This window comes from Dryobates pubescens, chromosome 27 (genome assembly GCF_014839835.1).
Source record: "Dryobates pubescens isolate bDryPub1 chromosome 27, bDryPub1.pri, whole genome shotgun sequence".
In the NCBI taxonomy this organism is placed as follows: Eukaryota; Metazoa; Chordata; class Aves; order Piciformes; family Picidae; genus Dryobates; species Dryobates pubescens.
Genome location: NC_071638.1, coordinates 10,359,760 through 10,387,006, shown reverse-complemented (window position 1 = coordinate 10,387,006; position 27,247 = coordinate 10,359,760). Strand labels below are relative to the sequence as shown.

The 27,247-nt window shown below is 48.4% G+C and overlaps 1 protein-coding gene and 1 non-coding gene across 2 annotated transcripts in view; one reads left to right on the top strand and one right to left on the bottom strand.

Moving 5' to 3' along the window:
- Positions 1-27,247, bottom strand: part of NAV3 (neuron navigator 3) — a 451,810-nt gene that overhangs the window by 361,464 nt on the left and 63,099 nt on the right. The gene's annotated exons all lie outside the window — the stretch shown is intronic.
- TRNAG-UCC (transfer RNA glycine (anticodon UCC)) lies at positions 14,275-14,346 on the top strand. The gene has a single exon. It is a non-coding gene; the product is annotated as a tRNA-Gly (tRNA).

Here is a 27,247-nt window from a genome sequence, read left to right as displayed (position 1 = left end):
TAGATGGCATTGTGCTTACAAGCTCCAGTGTGTAAAGGATGTAGCCTCATTTCTTTGCTGTAAACACACAAAGAATGGAAGCATCACATCTTTAAGGGTCAGGATAGCCAAAGTTTCTCAGAAATAGCCTGTTCAGGCCCAGCCTGAACTAGGACAGACGTGAATCTCACAGAGCAAGCACACCATAGCTCTTTGTTTCATAGCCAAATGTCAGCCCGAGCACATGCACTGACTGAATTGGGCTTTGAATGGCAACTTATCACTATGAAAACAAAAGGAACTGCATGTCTGTTCAGGTCTCAGCAATCTATCACATGGCTATGATCACAGGTTCACAGGATATAAAGGGTTGGAAGGGACCTCCAGAGTTCCAGAGTACAACCCCCCTACCAGAGCAGGACCACAGAATGTAGCAGAGGTCACACAGGAACACATCCAGACAGGGCTGGAAAGTCTCCAGAGGAGACTCCACAACCTCTCTGGGCAGCCTGCTCCAGTGCTCTGTGACCCTCCCAGGGAAGAAGTACCTCCTCATGTTGAGGTGGAACCTCCTGTGCTGGAGTTTATATCCACTGCTCCTTGTCCTATCACAGAGTGCAACTGACAGGAGCCTGTCCCCTCCCTCTTGACACCCAGCCCTCACAGATTTATTAAATCCCCTCCACTTCTCCAGACTGAACAGCCCCAGGTCCCTCAGCCTCTCCTCTCCAGGCAGTTCTCCAGTCCCTTCAGCATCCTGGTAGCCCTCCCTTGGACTATCCCCAGCAGATCCCTGTCCCTCCTGAACTGGGGAGCCCAGAACTGGATGCAATATTCCAGGGGAGGTCTCAGCAGGGCAGAGTAGAGGGGGAGGAGAACCTCCCTGGATCTGCTGGACACACTCCTCTGAATGCCCCTCAGGACCCCATTGGCTCTCATGTCCACCAGGGCACATTGCTGTCCCATGCAGAACTTCTTGTCCACCAGCACTCCCAGGTCCTTCTCCACAGGGCTGCTCTGATTATGATAACCCAGTTTGCAACCATCTACTGCTAGGCAAGGTGTCAGTGAACATTAAGGCTGGCTTAAAGCTTCAGCACATAGTAAAGACCTCTCAGTTACTCTCTGTCAGAGCTCTGACGTTAGTAGGCATAGTAAAAACGGCTCCAGGTTTCCCACCAGGTATACAAAGCCCTGATCTCCTGATTGCTAGGCAATCATCCAAGCCCAGTGTCCTTTAAGAGAGCTAACTCTGTGCTTTATCCTGGAATATGTAGAAAACAGCCTAATTGCCAACATCTTTCCAGCAAAGGAAGTATGTGCAGAGTGTTATTAGTCAGGCCAAGATCCAAGGCACAAGCTCTCTTTCTCCAGGATCAGATGGCTCTGTTCAAAGGCCAAATCCAAAGACATCTAAGTCCAAAGGCAGCAAACACAGTAGATGTTGTGTAACTCGCATAGAGATCATATAGCATGCATCCAGATACTCATGGGAACCCTCCTGCTTTCTCATCTAAGGTCTGCCTTGGTGTGAAGAAATTATTCTGTATTCATTTCTGTGCTGCAGTCACTCTCTTCGTGTCCTGGGCCCTGTGAACATTGAATTATGGCTACAAAGCAGGAAAGCCTTAGTAGAAGGAGGAGGCTCACCTGCCTGAGAGCTAGGTGGCTTTAAAATCTTTGTTAGCCAAACCAGTACAACCTTAACATCAGCTGTCTTCCTCAGGGCTGCTCACTATTCTGGAGTCTTTACTTTTATGCTCCAAGACAAGACAAGTGGTGCCCAACACCAGAAGAGGATACCAGGCAGAAGGAACTTTGCATTTTGCCCTCTTCTCTACCAAATTTAATTCACAGAATCACAGTATCACCAAGGTTGGAAGAGACCTCAGAGATCATCAAGGCCAACCTGTCACCACAGACCCCATGACTAAACCATGGCACCCAGTGCCACATCCAATCCCCTCTTGAACACCTCCAGGGACGGTGACTCCACCACCTCCCTGGGCAACACATTCCAATGACGAACGACTCTCTCAGTGAAGAACTTTCTCCTCACCTCCAGCCTAAACTTCCCCTGGTGCAGCTTGAGACTGTGTCCTCTTGTTCTGGTGCTGCTTGCTTGAGAGAAGAGACCAACCCCCTTCTGGCTACAACCACCCTTTAGGTAGTTGTAGACAGCAATAAGGTCTGCCCTGAGCCTCCTCTTCTCCAGGCTAAGCAACCCCAGCTCCCTCAGCCTGTCCTCATAGAGCTGTGCTCCAGACCCCTCCCCAGCTTTGTTGCCCTTCTCTGGATACCTCCAAGTGTCTCAATGTCCTTCTTAAACTGAGGGGCCCAGAACTGGACACAGGACTCAAGGTGTGGCATAACCAGTGCTGAGCACAGGGCAGAATGACTTCCCTGCTCCTGCTGGCCACACTGTTCCTGATGCAGGCCAGGATGCTATTGGCTTCACAACGAGTTAAATACTCTTCTGAGGATTCACTGCTTACAGATTTACTCACACATTGCAGGAGTGTGAATCAGGGGTAAGGACTGCTCCTACCAAGGACAACAGCCTAGGAAGAAGGCTCATCTGCGTAGCCATCTATCCTTATGCTTTTAGCCTCCCTGCCAGCACCAGCAAGACCTGGCAGGGGTCAGCTCCATTGTATGCATCATGCCACTGAAATTCTCTCTGAATATAAAAAGCAGTTTTAAGTATCTTCAGAAGAGTCTGCTCACAACCCTCAGCTCATCATTGTTTCGTTGGTGTGTGTTTTAGAGCGCTTTGTTTCATAGGCTTGGACTTGATGTCTCAGAGGTCTCTTCCAGCCTCAATAATTCTGTGCTCCTGTGACATCTAATGCAATATTTTACAGCTTCACCAGCTACACAGCTCAGTGTCACAAGGCTGCTGTCAACAATCCTGGCAGAAAGAAATGGCTTTTGCTATAGTGCTAGAAAAACATACAGGTGGTGAAAAAAAATGTCCATTTCTTCCATGCCAAAAGCCCCAGTGAGAGAATGTTGCATGGATAAACAGAGAAGCTCCTGAATGGTTGGTTGGTTGGTTGGTTTGTTTTTCACTGATACATACCACCATACATACCACACCCTCATTCTTTACACTGCTCTGTGGATTCACCTTTAACTCACTGCACCAGAGGCTGGGCCAAATGCTGACCACGCAGAGCTATTCTGGATTTCAGTTAACTGAGCAAAAGTAAACATCCTATCCACAAACAGCAATGACAACTGCAGTCACACATCACCCTCCAGCTGCCTGTCAAAAGCACATGTGATGAGACACATACTTTCAGCACTGTAGAATACAGAATACACAGAATACAGAATTAAGCAGGCTGGAAAAGACCTCTGAGATCATCCAGTCCAACCTATCACCCAACACCATCTCATCAACTAAGCCATGGCACCAAGTGCCTCATCCAGGCTCTTCTTAAACACTTCCAGTGATAATGACTCCACCACCTCCCTCGGCAGCACATGCCAATGGCCAATCTCTCTGGGAAGAATTTCTTCCTAACATCCAGCCCAAACCTCCCCTGGAGCAGCCTGAGACTGTGTCCTCTTGTTCTGCTGCTGGGTGCCTTGGAGAAGAGACCAACCCCCACCTGGCTACAACCTCCCTTCAGGGAGCTGTAGAAAGCAAGAAGGTCTCCCCTGAGCCTCCTCTTCTCCAGGCTAAGCAAGCCCAGCTCCCTCAGCCTCTCCTCACAGGGCTGTGCTCCAGACCCCTCCCCAGCTTTGTTGCCCTTCTCTGGACACCTTTGAGCATCTCAACATCTTTCCTAACCTGTGGAGCCCAGAACTGGACACAGGACTCAAGGTGTGGCCTGCTGTTATTCCTCCCCAGGTGCAGGACCCTGCCCTTGAACTCCATGAGGTTTGCCTGCAGCCAGCTCTCAGCCTGTGCAGCTCTGGCTGGATGGCAGCACAGCCTGGCAGGTGTCAGCCACCCCCCAGTTTTGTGTCATCAGCAACTTGCTGAGGGTACTCTCAATGCCCTCAGCCAGGTTGTTGATGAAGATATTGAACAAAACTGGGCCCAGTACTGATCCCTGGGGAACACCACTGGCCACAGGCACCCAAGCTGACTCTGTGCCACTCATGAGAACCTTCTGAACTCTGTTGTGGAGCCAGTTTGCAACCCACCTCACAGACCAGCTGTCTGTGCCACATCTCTTGAGCTTTCCCATGAGGATATAGAATATCTAGACAGACAAGTAGAAAACAGAGAACAGAAAGGTTCCATGGTCTAGCACCAGGCAATAAATCAAGTTACTCAAAATTTAAATTGAACTGTCAAAACATGCTGAGATAACTATGAAGAGGAGATAGTGCATGAAATTACTGTGCTAAGAAATGCATGGATTGTATCCTGCTGGGTATCAAGCTTTGAAGAGCTACTCTAATGAAGAAACATATTGGGGAATGAAGGGAAATGAAAGAGGCAATAGCCTACATTTTTTTTCTAAAATGATACAGAATCACCAAATGATTGAGGAAGGTCCTGGGGAGAGCATAGAGTCATAGAATCAATAAGGTTGGAAAAGACCTCAGAGATCATCAAGTCCAAACCGTCACCCAGCACCTCCTGACAACTAAACCATGGCACCAAGTGCCACGTCCAATCCCCTCTTGAACACCTCCAGGGATGGTGACTCCACCACCTCCCTGGACAGCACATCCCAATGGCCAATTACTCTTCCTGGGAAGAACTTTCTTCTTACCTCCAATCTAAACTTCCCTCTGGCACAGCTTGAGACTGTGTCCTCTTGTTCTGGTGCTGGTTGCCTGGGAGAAGAGACCAACCCCCACCTGGCTCCAACCTCCCTTCAGGTAGTTGTAGAGATCTAGTCAAACCCTCTGCCCAAAGCAGGGTCACCTAGGTTGCTCAGAGCCATGCACAGTCATAAATACCTCCACAGATGGTGATTCTGAAACATCTCTGGGCAAGTGCTTGACCATCCTCATAGGTTCTGGGCAGCCTGGTCTGGTTGAGGACGCCCCTGATTACTGCAGGGGGGGTGGGCTAGAAAACCTTTGGAGGTCTCTTCTAACCAGGACCATTCCATGATTCTAGGATTCTAAAAGATGTGCAAATGATGCAAGCTGTAGTGGTTACAGACCACATTAATGCGTTCTCCTTTGTACCCATCATGAAAGAAGACTCAGGACAGCAAAACTGAGGATAATTATTGGATGAGACACAAAAACTACAGTAGTCATCTTTTAAGACAGAATGGGCCAATTGTACATAGCCAATAGTATTACAGCAAACAAGCTTTTGGACTTGCATAATACAGATGAGCATTTATGAATCAATTCTACTGTGTTTAATGGTCCAGGATTTTAGCAGCAGATCATAGAATCATTAAATCAGATTCAGAGAATGATCCAGGCTGGAAGGGACCTCCAAAGATCACCCAGTCCAACCTCCCTGCAGTCAGCAGGGACATCCCCAACTGGATCAGGCTGCCCAGGGCCTCCTCCAGCCTCAACTTGAAGAGCTCCAGGGAAGGAGCCTCAACTACCTCCCTGGGCAACCTGTGCCAGTCTTCCACCACCCTCATAGGAAAGAACTTGTTCCTCACATCCAATCTAAATCTGCTCTGCTCTAGTGTGAAGCCATTGCCCCTGGTCCTGTCCCTGCAGGCCTTTGCAAACAGTCTCTCTCCATCCTTCCTGTAGCCCCCTTCAGGTATTGGCAGGCTGCCCTTAGGTCTCCCTGGAGCCTTCTCTTCTCCAGGCTGCATCAAGAGAAGCATAGCCAGCAAGTCAAGGGAGGTGATTCTCCCCCTCTGCTCCACTCTGCTGAGACCACAGCTGTACCTCTGTGTCCAGTCCTGGAGCCTCTATTCCAGGAAGGATCTGGAGGTGCTGGAAGGTGTCCAGAGAAGGGCCACGAGGATGAGCAGAGGGCTGGAGCTGCTCTGCTATGGAGACAGACTGAGGGAGTTGGGGCTGTGCAGTCTGGAGAAGAGAAGGCTCCCAGGAGACCTTCTGGTGGCTTTCCAGTATCTGAAGGGGACTCCAAGAAAACTGGGGAGGGACTTTTGAGGGTGTCAGGGAGTGATAGGACTGGGTGGTGGGGGGGAATGGAGCAGAACTAGAAATGGGTAGATTGAGATTGGATGCTAGGAAGAAGTTGTTCCCCATGAGGGTGGTGAGAGCCAGGCACAGGTTGCCCAGGGAGGTGGTGGAAGCCTCATGCCTGGAGGTTTTTGCTGCCAGGCTGGATGTGGCTGTGAGCAACCTGCTGTAGTCTGAGGTGTCCCTGCCCATGGCAGGGGGGTTGGAACTGGCTGATCCTTAAGGTCCCTTCCAACCCTAGCAATTCTGTGATTCTATGCTTAATCATCACACCTTGGGTGTGCCTCTCTCAGGCAACCCAACACAAACAACTCCTCTTCTTTGACGAAAGAGTGCCAGCAGCAGGGGGGGTGTGTCTAAAACTGCTTCTATGTCTAGTTACAGCCTCAGTTAAGAGCTGGGTGACAAATTTACCCCCCAGAAATGAGAAGACAGTGTGATAAGAACAGAAGCTGAGGTACCAGAACCATTGCCAGCCTGTGCAGAACTTGTTCCCTGCCAGAGTCTGCAGGGCCTCTCCCAAAATTGTATCCCAGTTGGCTGGATGCAATCTGCAAGTCAGAAGAACAAAGCCTCTCGCTGATTTTGTGGTTAGGCTGCCACAGAACTCCAGGCGTTAATATTTGCCTACTGCTTCTCTGCTGGGTTTGGCAAGACCCTGTCTGCCTTTTTTCTTTTTCTTAAATTATTATGATTATTTTTGATTCCAATTCGAAAGACAAGGCTGGGCCACAATTTTCTCCCCATAGAACTAGGGTGTATGTGCCAGGGGGCACTGCTCTGCCAGAGCTTTGTGCGTCCCTGCAATACCCAACGCGCAAAAGTAGCAGGGCTGTTGCAGAAAATTCACAAGGGGTTTAGCACACCTCTGTATGGCTGCTTTGAATTCATAGAATCACAGAATCATAGAATCAGTAAGGGTGGGAAAGACCTCAGAGATCATCAAGTCCAACCTGGCACCCAACGCCTCCTGACAACTAAACCGTGGATCTAAGTGCCTCATCCAAGCCTTTTTTGAACACCTCCAGGGATGGGGACTCCACCACCTCCCTGGGCAGTACATCCCAATGGCAAATTACTCTGTCTAGGAAGAATTTATTCCTAACATTCAGCCTAAACTTCCCCTGGCACAGCTTGAGACTTTGTCCTCTTGTTCTGGTGCTGCTTGCCTGGGAGAAGAGACCAACCCCCTCCTGGCTACAACCTCCCTTCAGGTAGTTGTAGACAGCAAGAAGGTCTCCCCTGAGCCTCCTCTTCTCCAGGCTGAGCAACCCCAGCTCCCTCAGCCTCTCCTCATAGAGCTGTGCTCCAGACCCCTCCCCAGCCTCGCTGCCCTTCTCTGGACACCTTCAAGTGTCTCAATGTCCTTCTTGAACTGAGGAGCCCAGAACTGGACACAGGACTCAAGGTGTGGCCTAAGCAGTGCTGAACAGGGAATGACTTCCCTGCTCCTGCTGGCCACACTAGTGCTGATCCAGGCCAGGATGCCATTGGACTTTTTGGCTACCTGGGCACCCTGCTGGCTCATGTTCAGCTGCTGCCAACCAGTACCCCCAGGTCCCTTTCTGCCTGGCTGCTCTGCAGCCACTCTGTCCCCAGCCTCTAAAGCAGGTACTGGAAAGCTTCATTAGCAAAATGAGGCCAAAAAACCTTGAGGGCAGCTGGTTATATATAGCAGGTTAATTAGAATTCACAGAGAGGCATAGCTGAAACCTGTGATATCTGATAAACATTTCTAGTTTCAAAGGAATGGGGATGTGACATTCTGCCAGTAATGACAATGTATGTGGCTGAATACAAGAACAGTTCTGATAGTTCTTTTATTTAAACCATACCCCTATAAAAATAAGTGTGGAAACAGCTTGGATGCTCTTCAAAGGACTCAATGGGCTGCATAATAATATAAATTAAGGCCATTTCAACCAAATTGGAGGAGAGTATTTTCATTTTCTTCCATTTCTGTATTTTCTGATGTAATTTGAGCACTCTTGCAGACAGAAAGTAAATCTCATTAAGTCTAATCAAAACCTAATGCAATACATCCTTAATATGAAGTATCCATATCTATCTTGCACAATCAGCAAAAAGCTTGTTGCAGGCTGTCACCCCAGATTCCTGCATCTCCTCACGTAGCTTCCATTAATTAGAGGCTTCTAGACCTTTATAACTCAGCCACAGCCCAATTGTACTAACATGAGTAATTAACTAATAACATTTACATAGGTGAGGCCAAGAATTAGTTGCAAAATAATTTCCTATGGAGCCCCCATCTGGTTTGCATCTCAGAGCGGTGGAAACCATATCTGCAGGGAAATATTTCTGAGCTATTCACCCTCTGGCTCTTCCCAAGCTGTAGTGGCACCACTGAAACTCTTCACAGCTTCAAAAAGTAAAAACAGTGCCTGTCCCTCGATTTTGTGATCATTTCTGGAAGACTTGCTATCTTGTTAATCTCAGCCTAAGTAAAGACAGCACAAAGATAGACCAGACTGGACTAGACTAGACCAGGTTGGAAGAGACCTTCAAGATCATCGCGTCCAACCTATCATCCAACACCACCTAATCAACTAAACCATGGCACCAAGCACCATAGCAAATCTCCTCCTGAACACCTCCAGTGATGGTGACTCCACCACCTCCCTGGACAGCCCATTCCAATGGGCAATCACTCTCTCTGTGTAGAACTTCTTCCTAACCTCCAGCCTAAACCTCCCCTGGCGCAGCTTGAGACTGTGTCCTCTTGTTCTGGTGCTGGTTGCCTGGGAGAAGAGATCAACCTCTGCCTGTCCACAACCTCCCTTCAGGTAGTTGTAGATAGCAAGAAGGTCACCCCTGAGCCTCCTCTTCTCCAGGCTAAGCAAGCCCACCTCCTTCAGTCTCTCCTCACAGGGCTGTGTTCCAAGCCCCTCACCAACTTTGTTGCCCTTCGCTGGACACCTTCCAGCAAGTCAACCTCCTTCCTAAATTGAGGGGCCCAGAACTGGACACAGGACTCAAGGCGTGGCCTAACCAGTGCAGCGTACAGGGGCAGAATGACCTCCCTGCTCCTGCTGGCCACACTGTTCCTGATTGAGGCCAGGATGCCATTGGCCTTTTTGGCCACCTGGGCACACTGCAGGCTCATGTTCAGCCTACCATCGACCAGTACCCCCAGGTCCCTCTCTGCCTGGCCGCTCTCCAGACACTCTGACCCCAGCCTGTAGCTCTGCATGGGGTTGCTGTGGCCAATGTACAGAACCCAGCACTTGGATGTGTTCAATCTCATGCCCTTGGACTCTGCCCATCTGTCCAGCCTGTCTTGGTCCCTCTGCAGAGCCTCTCTACCCTCCAGCAGATCAACTCCTGCCCCCAGCTTGGTGTCATCTGAAGGGAGGTTGTAGACAGGCAGAGGTTGGTCTCTTCTCCCAGGCAACTAGCACCAGAACAAGAGGACACAGTCTCAAGCTGTGCCAGGGAGGGGGTTTGGGCTGGAGATTAGGAAGAAGTTCTACACAGAGAGAGTGATTGCCCACTGGAATGGGCTGCCCAGGGAGGTGGTGGAGTCACCATCACTGGAGGTGTTCAGGAGGAGACTTGCTAGGGTGCTTAGTTGAATGGTTTAGTTGATTAGGTGGTGTTGGATGATAGGTTGGATGTGATGATCTTGAAGGTCTCTTCCAACCTGGTCTATTCCATTCTATTCCATTCCATTCCATTCCATTCTATTAACTGTATCACAACTGCCACATTTCAACGTTTATTGTTATCCTCCACTGCCACTAATGCCAGAGTGCTCTGCAAGAAAGCCACAAGATACTGTAAAAAGGCTTTGTGTATTAAAAGGCAGCATTTTAAGGGCAAAAAGGGCTTTTCCAAGTTGTACAGAAGGCTGTAATAACAGCCATTGGACAGTTTCTGGGGTTTTAGTAAGAGCAGTTTAATTCTGTGTCAAATCCACATACCCTCAGGAATACAGAGCACAGCTGGTTAGATGCTGGCCAGCCTGGATCCATTCTGCACTGTATCTGCTTAACATTAAGATGCTAACAGCTTCCCTGTCTTCAAAGTATTGCATATGCTTAAGGCACAGAATGCTGTGCTGCATTAGTTAACAAATTGTGGGCAAGGGGAAGAAAGTCTTTATACACACGTTTCTTAAATGTCAATTAAACTACAAGGCATTCTCCAACTCCTGTCAGGAGGAAAATAGTCAAAGTGAATTTTAGTGGCAGGACATCTCTGTTCCCTAGCCACAAGGGTGTGGGGTGACATTATTTCCTAATCTTGAGGAAGGAAGGCCCTATGAGGAGAAGCTGAGGGAGCTGGGGTTGCTTAGCCTGGAGAAGAGGAGGCTCAGGGGTGACCTTATTGCTGTCTACAACTCCCTGAAGGGAGGTTGTAGCCAGGTGGGGGTTGGTCTCTTCTCCCAGGCAACCAGCACCAGAACAAGAGGACACAGTCTCAAGCTGCACCAGGGGAGGTTTGGGCTGGATGCTAGAAAGAAATTCTTCCCAACAAGAGAGACTGCCCATTGGAATGTGCTGCCCAGGGAGGTGGTGGAGTCCGCATCACTGGAGGTGTTTAAGAAGAGCCTGGATGAGGCATTTGGTGCCATGGTTTAGTTGATTAGATGGTGCTGGGTGATAAGTTGGACTTGATGACCTTGGAGGTCTTTTCCATCCTGGCTGATTCGGTGATTCTGGGAAAAGGAACCTTAGGGATAGTTTAGACTAGTCATAGGCACACACACACACACAAAAGGTGGAGTCCAAGGCCTACACCATGGGTTAAGGACTTAAAACCTACTTAGTCCTACAGCAGCCTCCTGTTTCCAGAGTGGAAGCTCTCCATAGTATAACCATACTTCCCTGTGTGTGCATTCTCTAGAGTCCCTTCTTGGAGAGAACAAGAGCCTCCCTTGGGGCTTCTTGCCAAAGCTCAGCCAAGCAAGCACACAAGTTGCACTCCAGTCACTCAGAAAGCTCCCTTCAAAAGAGATAATGTCAATACTGTGGCTAAAGGTTCTTATTTCATCCCTGAAGCAGGAAGGTCTGGGCTTTAGATGTACTCAGTTTGCACAGCAGTAAACTCAGACCTGTAACAGAGGACTATGTCAAACTACTGGGGCACCAGCAGATGCACTAGCTGACAGCACTCTGTTCCTCAGCCCACCTCTGCTCCTCTTCAGGCAAAGCCAGTGTGATCAGCTGAAGAGCAGATCAAATAAAACCTGGCCCAGTGATGAGGACAATCGACTGTGAGAAGAGACTCAGCTCCCTGGAAACTGCATGCATTTTACATGAGACTGCCATCAGATGGTAACACCAAAAAAGCCCAGAGAGCAAAGGCCAGTGCTGCCTGCTCTGCACCTCTCCTTCAAGCACCCTGTCTGCACAGCTCCATTCAAGCTCTTTCTTGTCTACTCTGTGTTTTCTCCTGCTGGGATGTAGGTGAGTGCTAAGATGGAAACGAACTGCTAGTGCTGCCTGTCCATAGCCTGGTGCTTACATTGTGAAGAAGCAGTAATACTCAGATATTAATCACACACTGTGGTGGGTTGAAAATTCCCCTACAACATTAGATTTGCCAGACCAGCTCAGTTGGAAGCAAATGGGAGCAAACTACAACCTACAATGGAATGCAATGAATGTGTGTGAGTTACAATATTTAGAGGGGTTTACAATTGATAAACTGCACAAGGACCACCCCCCCCACCTCCCGGGCCAAGAACCAGGGGAAGCTACCAGCTTTTCCCTCTCTGCTTCCCCCTTTCCCCCCTGTACAAAAGGAGTAGAGAAAGGAGCAGAGAAGTTAAGACTTAGCCAAAAGAATGCAGCCACGGTCAGGCAGAAGCGAGTTAGCATCTCTCCCAGGGCAAAGATGCAAGAAGAGAGGAAGAAGTTGTTTTGGCAACCAAATCTTAGGGAAGATCTGTCTCCAATGGGATAGTTTAGAATGATCTTTATTTTCCTTTCTACACCCAGTAGTGATTTATTTACACTTCACTACTTTCTGTTCAAGACCTGTGAAAAAATCTTTAAAGGCACTGCCTACTTCTAGGATCTTCAGAAATGCTCTCACTGGGAACACCAGTGGGAAACCTGGATACCAGAGCTTGTACTCCAAACCAGTCTAACCCCAGGAAGCTGAGGTTGCTGCCATGCAAGCCTCTTTGTTAGCCAAGTCTTAGTTAAGAATGTCCAGCATTCCAACAACTTTGCTTTATGATAACTATAGTGCAAATAACAATTACTCCCAAAACAAAGGAGGCATCAGAAGTGGTAATTATGCTCATTCCCAATTTCATTGTGCAGTACAAAGCAGTTCAGCACTGTAAGAGTACTTTACTTTGGTTATTTCATAAGCCATTTGATTTGGAAATCAAACTAACCAGTATAATATTCGTGCCAAGGCAGAAAATCCAAACAAGAACGAAGCCAAGATATTTCAAACAAGATGCAAGCAGCTGCCAGAAGAATCCACATCAATACAAACCCCAAATCCACTAAGCTTAGCTTCATGCACTCGTCCTGATTTAGACCAGGAAAGGAAATGAAGCAGAGTGAGGACAATGTATTGACAGGAGCAAAGTGCAGTTCCATACAGCAGCGCTGCAATGCAGAAATGACAGCCCAGAAAAACAAGTCATGAAGGTTTAGGGGACAAATAGTCAGCAGATGACCTTTTAAAGGACCCATTTAGTCTAAGAAAATATCTGTTTCATTTAAAGCTTAGCCTAATGCTTCAAATATGTATCAGCAGCAGCAGGGGAGGCAAGAGAATAAGCTTGCTTGGAGTCTAACTGATGACCTCGTACTCTTATTCCCACCCTTCCTGACGTATTTTGTCATGACTCAGCACTGCTTAGTCCTTGTCCTCATATTGTTGTGAACAACCACCACGTTGAAATGTACACCCCAAGAGTGGAACAATTGACTTGAGGAGAGAAAGGAAGACAATCATAGGACATTCCCACTGCTGCTGCTGCCTCGATCTCCCTGTCTGTAGCACTGATAGAAATATTAAAGAGCACAGGTCCCAGGACTGACCCCTAAGGGACACCTCGGAGAGCCACTGCTCTCCATCTAGACTTCAAGCCATGGAGCAGCACCCTCTGGATGTGACCACCCAGACAATTCCTTACCCACTGAACAGCCCACCCAGCAAATCTCTCTCCAATTTGGTGAGCAGGATGTTTTGGGGCACCCTGTCAAAGGCTTTGCAGGAGGCCTTACAGATAGGCAAGTTCTCATGCCACCATCTCCATTGAACTTTGGTCAACAACTGTAGGATCACATTTGGCTTTTCCATCCACTGAGAGATGATATTCATCTGATGAACATGTGTGATTTTCAGGTGAAGCATCATATATACTGCACACACAGAGTCACTAAGCAAGCCAGTTTCCATCTCTTCCTCAGTTTATGTAGCTTTGTGGACCTCAGAGACTCCTTCCTGATGTTTTGATCCTCATTTGGTGATGCATCTCAGCTTTGGGATCCACAAATGCCACGGGCAAAACCTTTGTTGTACCACACTTGTTAATGAGAGTGTCAAATAAATCTGCCCCTAACCCTAGCTTAGAGCAAGGCTAAAAGCATCTAATTTCCAAGACTAGTTTGGCATTTCCTTATTGATGTTCCTTACACATCTTTCTCACCATGCACCAATTGCTGCTCTCTCTGCCTTAATAACTCCTTTCCAAGTTGAATGTTGCTGACTTTTTGTGGCATCTTTCTTGTCAAGAGCAGAAGGTATAAGCTACCTCTGGTAAATCCATGTCGGTTTCTATCTCATTCTGGATGTACCTTTCTTCTGGAACATATCAAAGCATTTTAGGAAGCTTTATCTCTTCTTGGAATGTTTTTTCTCTTGCAACATTTCTAGAAGCCTTGCTCCTATCTGTTCAGCTGGTCCTAGGCCTGCTTTGAGAGTCAGTAAAAGTCATGGCATGTGGCAGACTTGCTTTTTGCCCGCACCCAGTAGTTTATGACCAAAAAGCTCTGTTGCATGTGCAGAGAATGCAGAGCTCATTGGCTCTGTCTATGTGAATGTGCATGTGCTGCACTCATTGCAGTGAGTGAGCCAGCCAGGCCTTGGCCCCATGCAGAAGATCCATACCCTTAACAAAACCCAGTTCAGAGTGTTCTTTTAGTCACCAGGTGACCGTGAGTTTGCCTTCATCCCTGATGTGCAAGGGCAGGTGTAGGCACCAGGGCGTTGGTGGTATAGTGGTGAGCATAGCTGCCTTCCAAGCAGTTGACCCGGGTTCGATTCCCGGCCAACGCAGCTGCAGCTTTTGTTGGTGCTGAATGGTGCTGCTGGCAGTTGCCAGCTGGCAGCCAGGCACCAGTGGTGTGCCCCAGGGATCAGTGCTGGGCCCCAGCACTGATCTGGATGAGGGCATTGAGTCCATCATCAGGAAGTTTGCAGATGACACCAAGCTGGGGGCAGAAGCTGATCTCTTAGAGGGTAGGAGAGCTCTGCAGAGGGACCTTGGCAGGCTGGACAGATGGGCAAAGGCCAAGGGCATGAGATTGAACACATCCAAGTGCCAGGTTCTACACATTGGCCACAACAACCCCATGCAGTGCTGCAGGCTGGGGTCAGAGTGGCTGGAGAGCAGCCAGGCAGAAAGGGACATGGGGGTACTGGTTGAAAGTAGGCTGAACATGAGCCAGCAGAGTGCCCAGCACATCCTGGCCTGCATTAGGAACAGTGTGGCCAGCAAGAGCAGGGAAGTCATTCTGCCCTGGACTCAGCACTGCTTGGGCCACACCTTGAGTCCTGTGTCCAGTTCTGGGCCCCTCCATTTAGGACAGATGTTGAGTTGCTGGAAGGTGTCCAGAGAAGGGCAACAAAGTTGGTGAGGGGTTTGGAACACAGCCCTATGAGGAGAGGCTGAGGGAGCTGGGGCTGCTTAGCCTGGAGAAGAGGAGGCTCAGGGGAGACCTTCTTGCTGTCTACATCACTGATGGGAGGTTGTAGCCAGGAGGAGGTTGATCTCTTCTCCCAGGCAACCAACATCAGAACAAGAGGACACAGTCTCAAGCTGTGCCAGGGGAAGTTTAGGCTGGAGGTGAGGAGAAAGTTCTTCCCAGAAAGAGAGCTTGGCCATCGGAATGTGCTTCCCAGGGAGATGGTGGAGTCACCATCCCTGGAGGTGTTGCAAGAAGGCTTGGATGTGGCACTTGGAGCCATGGTGCAGTTGTCAGGAGGTGTTGGGTGGCAGGCTGGAACTGATGATCTGAGGTCTTTTTTGCAACCTGGTTGATCCTGTAATTCAGTGATCTCCCATCCTTCTCCTCTTTCTTCTCATGTGACTGAAGGACCTACCACAGTTTCTTACAGGCTTTTGAAAAATGCCTAACTTAGCTTCACATTCTCAAAGCAATTCCTGACTTTAAAAGTGGACTTGCCTTGCTGCCTGCTCGATTCTGAGGTCTCTGTACATCTCCATATCCCTTTGAACCATCAAATTATCCACTTCAGACACAAAGCCCACAAAGCCCACAAAGTGGGTAAAAGTTCTAAATCCTTTAGCAGTTTTGCCTTGAAAACCCCCAAGTTCTCCAACTCCAAAATAGAGCTGACCTTGCTAGGAAGCTTCCTTAAATCCTCAGAATTAACTGCTGTAAAAATGAAAGCTGCTATAAATCTACCCTTCATTTGAAATGCCATCAATGGGTGACCACATCATCCAGGGACCTTTGCTGCTAGCAGTGCCCCTGAAATGTCTTCATGGCTTACCAATATCAAATGTTAACAAAGAAAATATCTTCTTGCTGGTTCAAGTGGCAAAACCACTGCAGTGGCAAAACCCTGCTTTCATTGCTAGAGAAAATTGGCCTTTGCCTCTCCTTGTAACATTTGTTCTCAGGTTTCTAACTGGGGGCTGATCTTCCATGCTGACCCAGTTTCCAGAAGTCCTGTGTCCAGTTCTGGGCCCCTCTGTTTAGGAAAGATGTTGAGCTGCTGGAAGGTGTCCAGAGAAGGGCAACAAAGCTGGGGAGGGGTCTGGAGGGGTCTCTCCACCAACCTCAGAGATACCATGCTCTGCACAAGAATTTGTATCTTGGCATGATTGCATTTCAAACTCTTTTGTGTAAGTGATATTGATTTAACCCCCCCCAAAATGCTTCATCTACACTCTCTTGTCTGCAACATAATTAGCATGCAATGAATCCTTTGGTGTCTGTGCCACTTGTGTCACAGAATCACAGAATGTCAGGGGCTGGAAAGCTCATCCAGCCCAACCCCCCTGCCAGAGCAGGAGCACCTAGAGCAGATCACACAGGAACACATCCAGGCAGGGCTTGAATATCTCCAGACAGGGAGACTCCACAACCCCCCTGGGCAGCCTCTTCCAGGGTTCTGTCACCTTCACAGGGAAAAAATTCTTCCTCCTGTTTCCATGGAACTTCCTCTGCCTCAGCTTCCACCACTGCCCCTTGTGCTGCCATTGGGCATCACCCAGCAGAGCCTGGCTCCAGCCTCTGGGCACTCACCCTGCACAGCTTTATCAACAGCAATGAGGTCACCTCTCAGGCTGCTCCTCTCCAAGCTACAGAGCCCTCAGCTCCCTCAGGCTCTCCTCCTAAGGAAGATCTTCCCCTGCCTTCATCATCTTTGTGGCTCTGTGCTGGACTCTTTCAAGCAGTTCCCTGAGGTCCTTCCTGAACTGAGGGACCCAGAACTGGACACAATACTCCAGATGCAACCTCATCAGGGCAGAGTAGAGAGGGAGGAGAACCTCTCTCAACCTACTGACCACAGCCCTTCTAATGACTCATGGTCAGAATCAATCAGACTCAAACCATACTGATTAGATAAAGAAAGCAGCTCTTGAAATGACATTTCATTTTACCTCCTTTTTGGTCCTATGGTTGCCTCTAAGTCCTTCCTCCCTTTAGAAACCCTATACAGCATCTATAGGGTAGAATGTCACTCCTGCTCTGCCTTCTGTCACAGAATCCTAGAATTGCCAGGGTTGGAAGGGACCTCAAGGATCATCCTGTTCCAACCCCCCTGCCATGGCCAGGGACACCTCACACTACAGCAGGTTGCTCACAGCCACATCCAGCCTGGCCTGAAAAACCTCCAGGCATGAGGCTTCCACCACCTCCCTGGGTAACCTGTGCCAGTCTCTCACCACCCTCATGGGGAACAACTTCTTCCCAACATCCAATCTCAATCTCCCCATTTCTAGCTTGGATTCATCCCCCCCAGTCCTATCACTCCCTGACACCCTCAAAAGTCCCTCCCCAGCTTTCTTGGAGCCCCCTTCAGATCCTGGAAGGCCACAAGGAGGTCTTCTGGGAGCCTTCTCCTCTCCAGACTGAACAACCTGAACTCCCTCAGTCTGTCTCCATAGCAGAGCAGCTCCAGCCCTCTTGATCTGGGGAGCCCAGAACTGGATGCAATATTCCAGGTGGGGTCTCAGCAGGGCAGAGTAGAGGGGGAGAAGAACCTCCCTGGCTCTGCTGGACACACTCCTCTGAATGCACCCCAGGATCCCATTGGCCCCCTTGGCCAGCAGGGCACATTGCTCACCCATGGGTAACTCAGACCTCTTTTAGTCTGTATTTGCCACGTGCAACATGAAGAGTTAAAGAGAAGACAATTTGGACTCCTTCAACTTTGACAGAGCAAGAGGGAAAACATTCCCACTACAGCAAATACCAGTTAAATATAACATGAAAGTGAACCTAATTCCATATGCTTGCTTTAATGTGGTACATCAAAAGTGTTAGTGGCAAATGAGTTGACTGTATCTAATAACCTATTTACTGGCTACTCCTCTGAGAGCAGGTTTTGGGGTGGTGTTATTGCTTGGTGTTGTTTTTGTTGGTGCTGGTGTTCTGTTTGCTTCTGTTTTTCTGATGTTGCCTTTTCATTCCAGAGGATTTCAACAGACAACTCTGAGTTGATTGTTTCCCTCCCCACCCCCGAGAGAGGTGTGGTTTGAGAATTGACATGGTGTTGTTTTCACCCCTAACTTCTGCATTGTGAACAGTTCACAATTCGTGGATGCACATCACTTGGCTAACAGTCTTTGGGGATGAATTCTGGTTTGCATTTGAGTGAAGAATGCAACCAAACCTCCTGGGAGACACACACACACTTAAGCCGACTCTTGCATTTGCTGCCACATCAATGACATGCATGTTAGAAAGCAGAGATGTGCTCCAGACTTCTCTGTTCAGTTGAAGAAAGGTCTTTTACCTTCGATTTAACTTAAAGTCCAAGTGCCAGGTTCTACACATTGGCCACAACAACCCCAGGCAGTGCTTCAGGATGGGGACAGAGTGGCTGCAGAGCAGGCAGGCAGAGAGAGACCTGGGGGTACTGGTTTATGGTAGGCTGAACATGAGCCAGCAGTGTGCCCAGGTGGCTAAGAAGGCCACTGCATCCTGGCCTGGATCAGGAATAGTGTGGCCAGCAGGAGCAGGGAAGTCATTCTGCCCTGTACTCAGCATTGGTTAGGCCACACCTTGAGTCCTGTGTCTAGTTCTGGGCTCCTCAGTTTAGGAAGGACATTGAGACACTTGAAGGTGTCCAGAGAAGGGCAACGAGGCTGGGGAGGGGTCTGGAGCACAGCCCTGTGAGGAGAGGCTGAGGGAGCTGGGGTTGCTTAGCCTGGAGAGGAGGAGGCTCAGGGGAGACCTTATTGATCTCTACAGCTCCCTGAAGGGAGGTTGTAGCCAGGTGGGGGTTGGTGTCTTCTCCCAGGCAGCCAACCAGCACCAGAACAAGAGGACACAGTCTCAAGCTGTGCCAGGGGAGGTTTGGGCTGGATGTTAGGAAGATATTCTTTCCAGAGAGATTGGCCATTGGGATGTGCTGCCCAGGGAGGTGGTGGTGGATTCCCCATCACTGGAGGTGTTTAAGAAGAGCCTGGATGAGGCACTTGGAGCCGTGGTTTAGTTGATGAGATGGTGTTGGGTGATAGGTTGGACTGGATGATCTGGAAGGTCTTTTCCAACCTGGTTAATGCTGTAATCTGTATTCTGTAATTCTCCCCAAAGACTGAGCAGAGGAAAACTTCTGATCAGAGAAGAACTTCCCTAGGGAGCACATGCTCAAAGCTGTGCTGCATAAATTTACAGGGGTATTTGGTCTTGGATGTGCTTTGCAGCCTGACCTGAATCCTGTGCTGCATTGTGATGTTTACTTCAATTCCATGTCCCTGATTTTCATGTAGGCACAGGATAGAATCTCTTGCAGTGCAGCGCCTCTGACTGCGTGGCCTGAAGTGAACTGCTGACTATTGAGGGCAGCTTTATCCTAGGGTTTTACTTGTCCTGCTCCACTTACACACCAATCATTTTAAAGCTTCTCTTCTTTATAATACACCTTATCATCTTTCTCCTTCCATCTCATGTTTCATTCAGAACAGACATCTAGATGCTTGAAAAGGTTAAATGAAGAAACACACACACACAGAGGCTTTGCTTTTAAGCCTCTTGCTCTTTCATTAGCTTCCTATTTTGCATTAAATATATGTTGAAAAAGAGTAAAATAAATCAAGTGAGTTCATTTAGGCCTATCTCAAGGGCAGAGGTATTTTCCTTTCTCTTGCAGTTAACAGGGTGTAAAAATCCCTCGGCTCATCAGGCAGTGTTTGGCCACTAGGGAAATGAGAGGGGGGGTGGGGAAAAGAAGCAGCAAAAACCCACAGCATTTTGCCTGTGTGAACTGGAAGCTGAAATTCCCAAGGGAAGACATACTTTGGAAAAGATCTGAGAGAAGTCATTTCCAGCTGCCACGAGGATTTTGACAGCCTGCACACAGAGCATATCTGCAGCAGTTTGGAGAAAGCCTGTCTGAAGGGACAGCTCCGAAAGCTGACATCACTTTCACGCATTTCTGCAGTGAGCTTCTGCTGTGTCATGTCAAGCGGCAAGGTTTGCCTCCAGACTGCCTCCTCACCACCCATCAGACCTGAGGAAGCTCATCTTCCAATTATCTTGGAGCTTTTATGTAATTCATGTATAAAATCCTCTTTGGAAGTCAAATCTTATTAAAGAGTGAGAGCTCCCAACAGCAAACAGACAAAAGGGGGAAATTAAGCCTGTTAATAACAACAAATGAAAATAGGCAAAAGCCTGCAATAACAAAGAGATCTGACTGACATCACTGCACCAGGAACGCTGAAGGGTTTTCATTTGCCAAACTGCAAGCCACAATTAGTGAGCAGCATCACTGCAAAACCTGGCCCAAGTAGTCTTGCACATAAGAAAACAAAACCCATGCAGCCCTGCAGGCTGGGGACAGAGTGGATGGAGAGCGGCCAGGCAGAGAGGGACCTAGGGGTACTGGTTGACAGCAGCTGAACATGAGCCAGCAGTGTGGTCAGGTGCCAAGAAGGCCAATGGCATCCTGGCCTGCATCAGGAATAGTGTGGCCAGCAGGAGCAGGGAAATCATTCTGCCCTGGACTCAGCACTGCTTGGGCCACACCTTGAGTCCTGTGTCCAGTTCTGGGCCAGTCAGTTTAGGAAAGATGTTGAGATGCTGGAAAGTGTCCAGAGAAGGGCAACAAAGCTGGGGAGGGGGTTAGGAAGAGCCTGGATGAGGCACTTGGTGCCAAGGTTTAGTTGATTAGATGGTGTTAGGTTACAGGTTGGACCTTTTCCAGCCTGGTTGATTCTGTATTCTGTGTGCTGTCATTTTAACCCAGCAAGGCAGCAAGTGATCATTTTGCAGGTATGAGACTGAGAAGCAGAACAAGGATAGCAAGACTTTACCAATGCCAACACAGGCCTCTGAAGGGCAGTTTACAAGCCTGGGTGTATTACTGTTAGGGAAAAGGTTATTGCAAATTAATACAAGTACGAGAAAGACTGAGTTGTGACAAGGGCTATGAGACACTGAAATGAAGGAATCTTGACAAGGCACCCTAACTCATCTTTAGCCTCCATAAATTAAACCCTACTTCCCTTTTTTACTACCAGCTACACACAAAAACCTGAGAATCCTTCCCAGAATATTTAACTCCTTTGAATATTTTAATTATACTTTAAAAAATTCTGCTGCACTCTGCTGAGACCACAGCTGGAGCTCTGTGTCCAGTTCTGCAGCCTCTGTTCCAGGAAGGATCTGGAGGTGCTGGAAGGTGTCCAGAGAAGGGCCATGAGGATGAGCAGAAGGCTGGAGCTGCTCTGCTATGAGGACAGACTGAGGGAGTTGGGGCTGTTCAGTCTGGAGAGGAGACCTTCTTGTGGCCTTCCAGGATCTGAAGGGGGCTACAGGAAAGCTGGGGAGGGACTTTTGAGGGTGTCAGGGAATGATAGGACTGGGGAGAATGGAGCAAAACTAGAGATTGGATGTGAGGAAGAAGTTGTTCCCCATGAGGGTGGTGAGAGACTGGCACAGGTTGCCCAGGGAGGTGGTGGAAGCCTCATGCCTGGAGGTTTTTGCAGCCAGGCTGGATGTGGCTGTGAGCAACCTGCTGCAGTGTGAGGTGTCCCTGGCCATGGCAGGGGGGGTTGGAACTGGCTGATCCTTGAGGTCCCTTCCAACCCTAACAATTCTGTGATTCTATGAACTTCTTGCAATTGCCTAACTTCAAAAATATTTCCAATTCTTTTGCCACAGAGGCATGTTCCTTTCCCCACCTGAACAGCTGTGTATGTTTCTCAACTTCTTTTTTTCCTTTGTGTGTTTTGTTGTTGTAGTTTGTTTGTTTGCCTTACTGTTTCTATTTCCAGTGTTGCTCAATCCAAAGGTTAGAATTTGTTAGAATGATGCAACCCCCACCAGTTGCAACCCCCCTGCCATGGCCAGGGACACCTCGCACTACAGCAGGTTGCTCACAGCCACATCCAGCCTGGGATGAAGCTTCCACAACCTCCCTGGGAAACCTGTCCAGTCTCTCACCACCCTCAAGGGGAAGAACTTCTTTGTACACCTTCAAAGTATCTGGCTGAGAATTGTGTTCTGTTTCCTCGGGTATGTTAACCTGTGCATGGATATCAGCTGCTCTCATTTCTGTTCCAGATACATGGAAGATTAAACCACTTTCCCCTGCTTTTCAGGGTGGATTAAGGAGCTGGCAATACTGGCAGTCTCCAGGAGGTGGCATGGGCCACATGCAGTACAGGGGAAAGAAACAACTGCAGAGAGGTCCTCTGAAAAATGCTGCTAAGATTTACAGAAAAGATAAGTTGTCCGCATAACACAATTCTTAATTATGTAAAGTACTGGAGTGGGAATCTCAAAGTGATTAACGAGCAGACATGAAACACCAATGTAAAAGACTGAACAGCCCCAACTCTCTCAGTCTGTCTCCAGAGCAGAGCAGCTCCAGCCCTCTGCTCATCCTTGTGGCCCTTCTCTGGACACTTTCCAGCCCCTCCAGATCCTTCCTGGAACAGAGGCTCCAGAACTGGACACAGAGCTCCAGCTGTGGTCTCACCAGAGTGGAACAGAGGGGGAGAATCCCCTCCCTGGCCCTGCTGGCCACACTTCTCTTGCTGCAACTCAGGCTCTGGTTGGCTTTCTGGGCTGCAAGTGCTCACTGCTGGCTCCTGTTGAGCTTCTCATCCACCAGCACCCCCAGGTCCTTCTCTTCCGGGCTGCTCTCAAGCCAGCCCCTGCCCAGCCTAAGCCATGATTAACCAATCTGCCTTCTTGGTAGCAAAGATGCTTGTAATTAAGACCAAAAAAAATGAAAACCCCAAGCCCAGAACACACATTTGACACTATAATGATTTCAGAAAGCCTGATGCTAACTTTCAGGCCATTGTAACATTCCTCAAAGCACAATGAAACAAAGGGAGTGTTAAGAAGAAAACCAAAATCCTGACTTTTCATTCACATCATAAATTCCCTTACTTTCAAGAGTATAGAAGAGGGCTCTCTTTAATACCTTATGCAGCTGACTCTCCAAACCCAGGCTGATAGTCTCCTGCTACGTGCCAAAAGGGGATGTCTGCCCTAATTCATTTCCATTTAAGAGGGAAACAACTATTCTTTAATAGCTGGAGATGTAGACATTGCTAATGTGGGCAGAAGTAACTGATGAAATGAAGAGGGGAAGGTCACAGACAGTAACTGAATTGCCCAACCATGACTCATGGCATTAATTGAGTTTTTAATGCCCTTTTGGGATCAGGATTCATAATTCTCAAATCCCACTTGACTCTCTGCCCCACCTGTCCGTATTCTCAACTGGGAAGACAGGATGGAGCCTCTCTTTGCTGTAGTTCACAGCCTTCCAAAGGCACTTTTTAATGCTGAACTCCTGGCTATGTAAGTATGGGACACAATAATAAACACCTCCTGACTTTCCCACATTTCTAAGCCTTTATTAACATGCAAAAAAAACCAAAACCAAACCCAACCAACCACAATAACAACCAAACACAAACAAAAGAAACCCCACCAAACACCAAAGAAAAAAATATGTAACTAGTACCAAAGAAAACAGGTTTTTAACCTATTTTCAGCTGGTGTAGTTTATGGCTACTACACTAATCCAATTGCTCCAGAGTAAAACAGCCTACTGAGGCTGCTGTCCCTCAGCAGAGTAAAATTCCCCTTTAAGCTATGAACTTGCATAGATCAGGTTGTACAGGAGGGATCTGGAGGTGCTGGAAGGTGTCCAGGGAAGGGCCATGAGGAGGAGCAGAGGGCTGGAGCTGCTCTGCTATGAGGACAGACTGAGAGAGTTGGAGCTGTTCAGTCTGGAGAAGAGAAGGCTTCTTGTGGCCTTCCAGGATCTGAAGGGGGCTACAAGAAAGCTGGGGAGGGACTTTTGAGGGTGTCAGGGAGTGATAGGACTGGGGGGGGATGGATCCAAGCTAGAAATGGGTAGATTCAGGTAGTGATAGGACTAGGGGGAATGGAATGAAGCTGGAGGTGGGGAGATTCAGGCTGGAGGTGAGGAGGAAGTTCTTCAGCATGAGAGTGGTGAAGCCCTGGAATGGGTTGTCCAGGGAGGTGGTTGGGGCCCCGTCCCTGGAGGTGATTAAGCCCAGGCTGCACAAGGCTCTGTCCAGCCTGCTCTAGTGTGGGGTGTCCCTGCCCATGGCAGGGGGGTTGGAACTAGATGATCCTTGTGGTCCCTTCCAACCCTAACTGATACTATGATACTATGATAGATTGAGAGTGGATGTTAGGAAGAAGTTGTTCCCCATGAGGGTGGTGAGAGACTGGCAGAGGTTGCCCAGGGAGGTGGTGGAAGCCTCATGCCTGGAGGTTTTTGCAGCCAGGCTGGATGTGGCTGTGAGCAACCTGCTGTAGTGTGAGGTGTCCCTGGCTGTGGCAGGGGGGTTGGAACTGGAATATCCTTGAGGTCCCTTCCAATCCTAACAATTCTATGACTTTATATCATTTATATGATATATTTATGTGATATATGATATGATACATTTATATTTATCTATGACTTCATAGCATTTATATCACTGTCTTCACCAAGAGCCTTCAAACACCTGCTTCTGTGTATCAGAATACAAATTTCCTAACTCTTAACAGGGCTTGAAATGAGAAATGATGTCCTGCTCTGTGTAAGCTCTGTTTCTGAGATGGAAAAGCTGTTGTGGGCAAAGGTGATGAAAGGGTGAAACACATTAGATTTGCTTAAGCCTGTGGGGCTTGGAAGAAGAGACCTAAAAGTAATTGTCTGGATCTGGTTTTTTTTTGTTTGTGTTTTTGTTTCTTCTTCTTCCTGCTTCTAAATATTCCATCAGACCTACATGGAACCATTTTTTCTTTAAAGCTCCAGCTTTTCCAGTTTCAAGAACAGAGCTTTTGATGTTTCTTAGGTGCTACAGGCTAATAAAAGTCAACTTTGAATAAAGCCTGTGTTTCCCTTGCTGAAAACAAAACAAAACAAAACAAAACAAAACACAACCATATGATCTCTTTGCTCAGCAAACAGAAGTCACTGACAAACCTCATTCATTTTGCATGAGGGAGGTTCCTCCTTTTCAACATGACCACAAATAATTAGCCCAGTGGCGAAGCAGCGGCATAGCTGCTTCTGGGGAACTGACATCTCACAAGCATCTAGTGGTGCAAAGAAACACCATTCAATAAAGACCTTTGGTTTGGTTTGGCTTTGAGTAAATAGGAGCAGTCAAGGAACATAATCAAAATTGTTTAAGGGATCATGAAAACTAAGCAGCTCTTCACTGCTCACTGCAAAGCCATCCAAAGAGAACAACTGCTTGGTGCTCCTCAACAGCGTATTGAAGCCTCTGCACTGAAGAGAGAACACTTGAGTCTTGTGTCCAGTTCTGGGCTCCTCAATTCAAGAAGGACATTGAGACACTTGAAGGTGTCCAGAGAAGGGCAATGAGGCTGGGGAGGGGTCTGGAGCACAGCCCTGTGAGGAGAGGCTGAGGGAGCTGGGGTTGCTTAGCCTGGAGAGGAGGAGGCTCAGGGGAGACCTTCTTGCTCCCTGAAGGGAGGTTGTAGCCAGGTGGGGGTTGGTCTTTTCTCCCAAGCACTCACACCAGAACAAGAGGACATAGTCTCAAGCTGCACCAGGGGAAGTTTAGGCTGAATGTTAGGAAGAAATTCTTCCCAGCAAGAGACATTGGCCATTGGAATGTGCTGCCCAGGGAGGTGGTGGAGTCACCATCACTGGAGGTGTTCAAAAAAGGCTTGGATGTGGCACTTGGAGCCATGGTTTAGTTGTCAGCAGGTGCTGGGTAATAGGCTGGACTTGATGACCTCTGAGGTCTTCTCCAGCCTGGTTGTTTCTGTGGTTTTGCACCCAGCTGCAGCTCTGGCAGATAGCTGCATGTTCTCCTCTCAAAAGAGATTAATTGCAATACTGCTTCTGTTGCTGCAGTAATCCTGGAGCTAAGTGACTGAAAGGTGAAAAGCACAGGCCTAATCACAGCGCAGTCTAGATGATGAAAATGGAAGATAAAATTGTTCAAGGCATTCTAGCTGCCAGTGTGACATGATTCAGACAACCACCACTGAAGTCAGGCATCAAAGAGCCAGATCCTGCAAGGAGGAGCTGCTTCTGTGTCACTGCTCCTCAGGGCACCGTGAGGTCTCCCCATGACACTAACAGCTCAAATATGAAGGGATTATAACTGAAGGCATCACAAAGAGATGAGCCGCAAACGTGATTAAGGGAGTAGAACATCTCCCGTATGATGAAAGGCTGAGGGAGCTGAGGGCTCTTCAGCTTGGAGAGGAGGAGCCTGGGAGGTGACCTCATTGCTGGTGCTAAAGATTTGCAGGGTGAGGGCCCAGAATGCTTGAGCCAGGCTCTGCTGGGTGATGCCCAGTGCCAGCACAAGGGGCAGTGGGTGCAAGGTGGAGCACAGGAGGTTCCACAAAACACTGGAACAAGCTGCCCAGCAGGGTTGTAGAATCTCCTTTTCTTTAGACATTCAAAACCTGCCTGGACACATTCCTGTGTGACCTAACCTAGGTGATCCTGCTCTGGCAGGGGAGTTGGACTGGATGATCCCTGGAACCCCTATTACAGGAAGGATCTGGAGGTGCTGGAAGGTGTCCAGAGAAGGGCCATGAGGAGGAGCAGAGGGCTGGAGCTGCTCTGTATGGAGACAGACTGAGGGAGTTGGGGCTGTTCAGTCTGGAGAGGAGAAGGCTCCCAGGAGACCTAATTGTGGCTTTCCAGTATCCGAAGGGGGCTACAGGAAAGCTGGGGAGGGACTTTTGAGGGTGTCAGGGAGTGATAGGACTGGGGGATGGAGCAAAACTAGAAGTGGGGAGATTGAGATTGGATGTTGGGAAGAAGTTGTTCCCCATGAGGGTGGTGAGAAACTGGCACAGGTTGCCCAGGGAGGTGGTGGAAGCCTCATGCCTGGAGGTTTTGAAGGGCAGGCTGGATGTGGCTGTGAGCAACCTGTGAGGTGTCCCTGCCCATGGCAGGGGGGTTGGAACTGGCTGATGCTTGAGGTCCCTTCCAACCCTGACAATTCTGTGATTCTATGAGAAAAGAGTAACTGCTTCAACCTTCCTGCTGTGGTGATGGGTGTGTGCTAACAGGAATCTAACAGAAGGGATATGTGTTATGTATGAACACAAAGCAGTTTGTCTTCTGTATAAACTCTCACTTGACACTACTGATTAGTTTTATGTACAGTAATCAACATTAGCTGCAACTGTTCCTTAAAAAAAAACATTATTAAGTGTTCTTTGCAGGCTGTGGTGCCCCACATGTTTTAAATGGCCTGGAAGAGTAGAGAGAGACA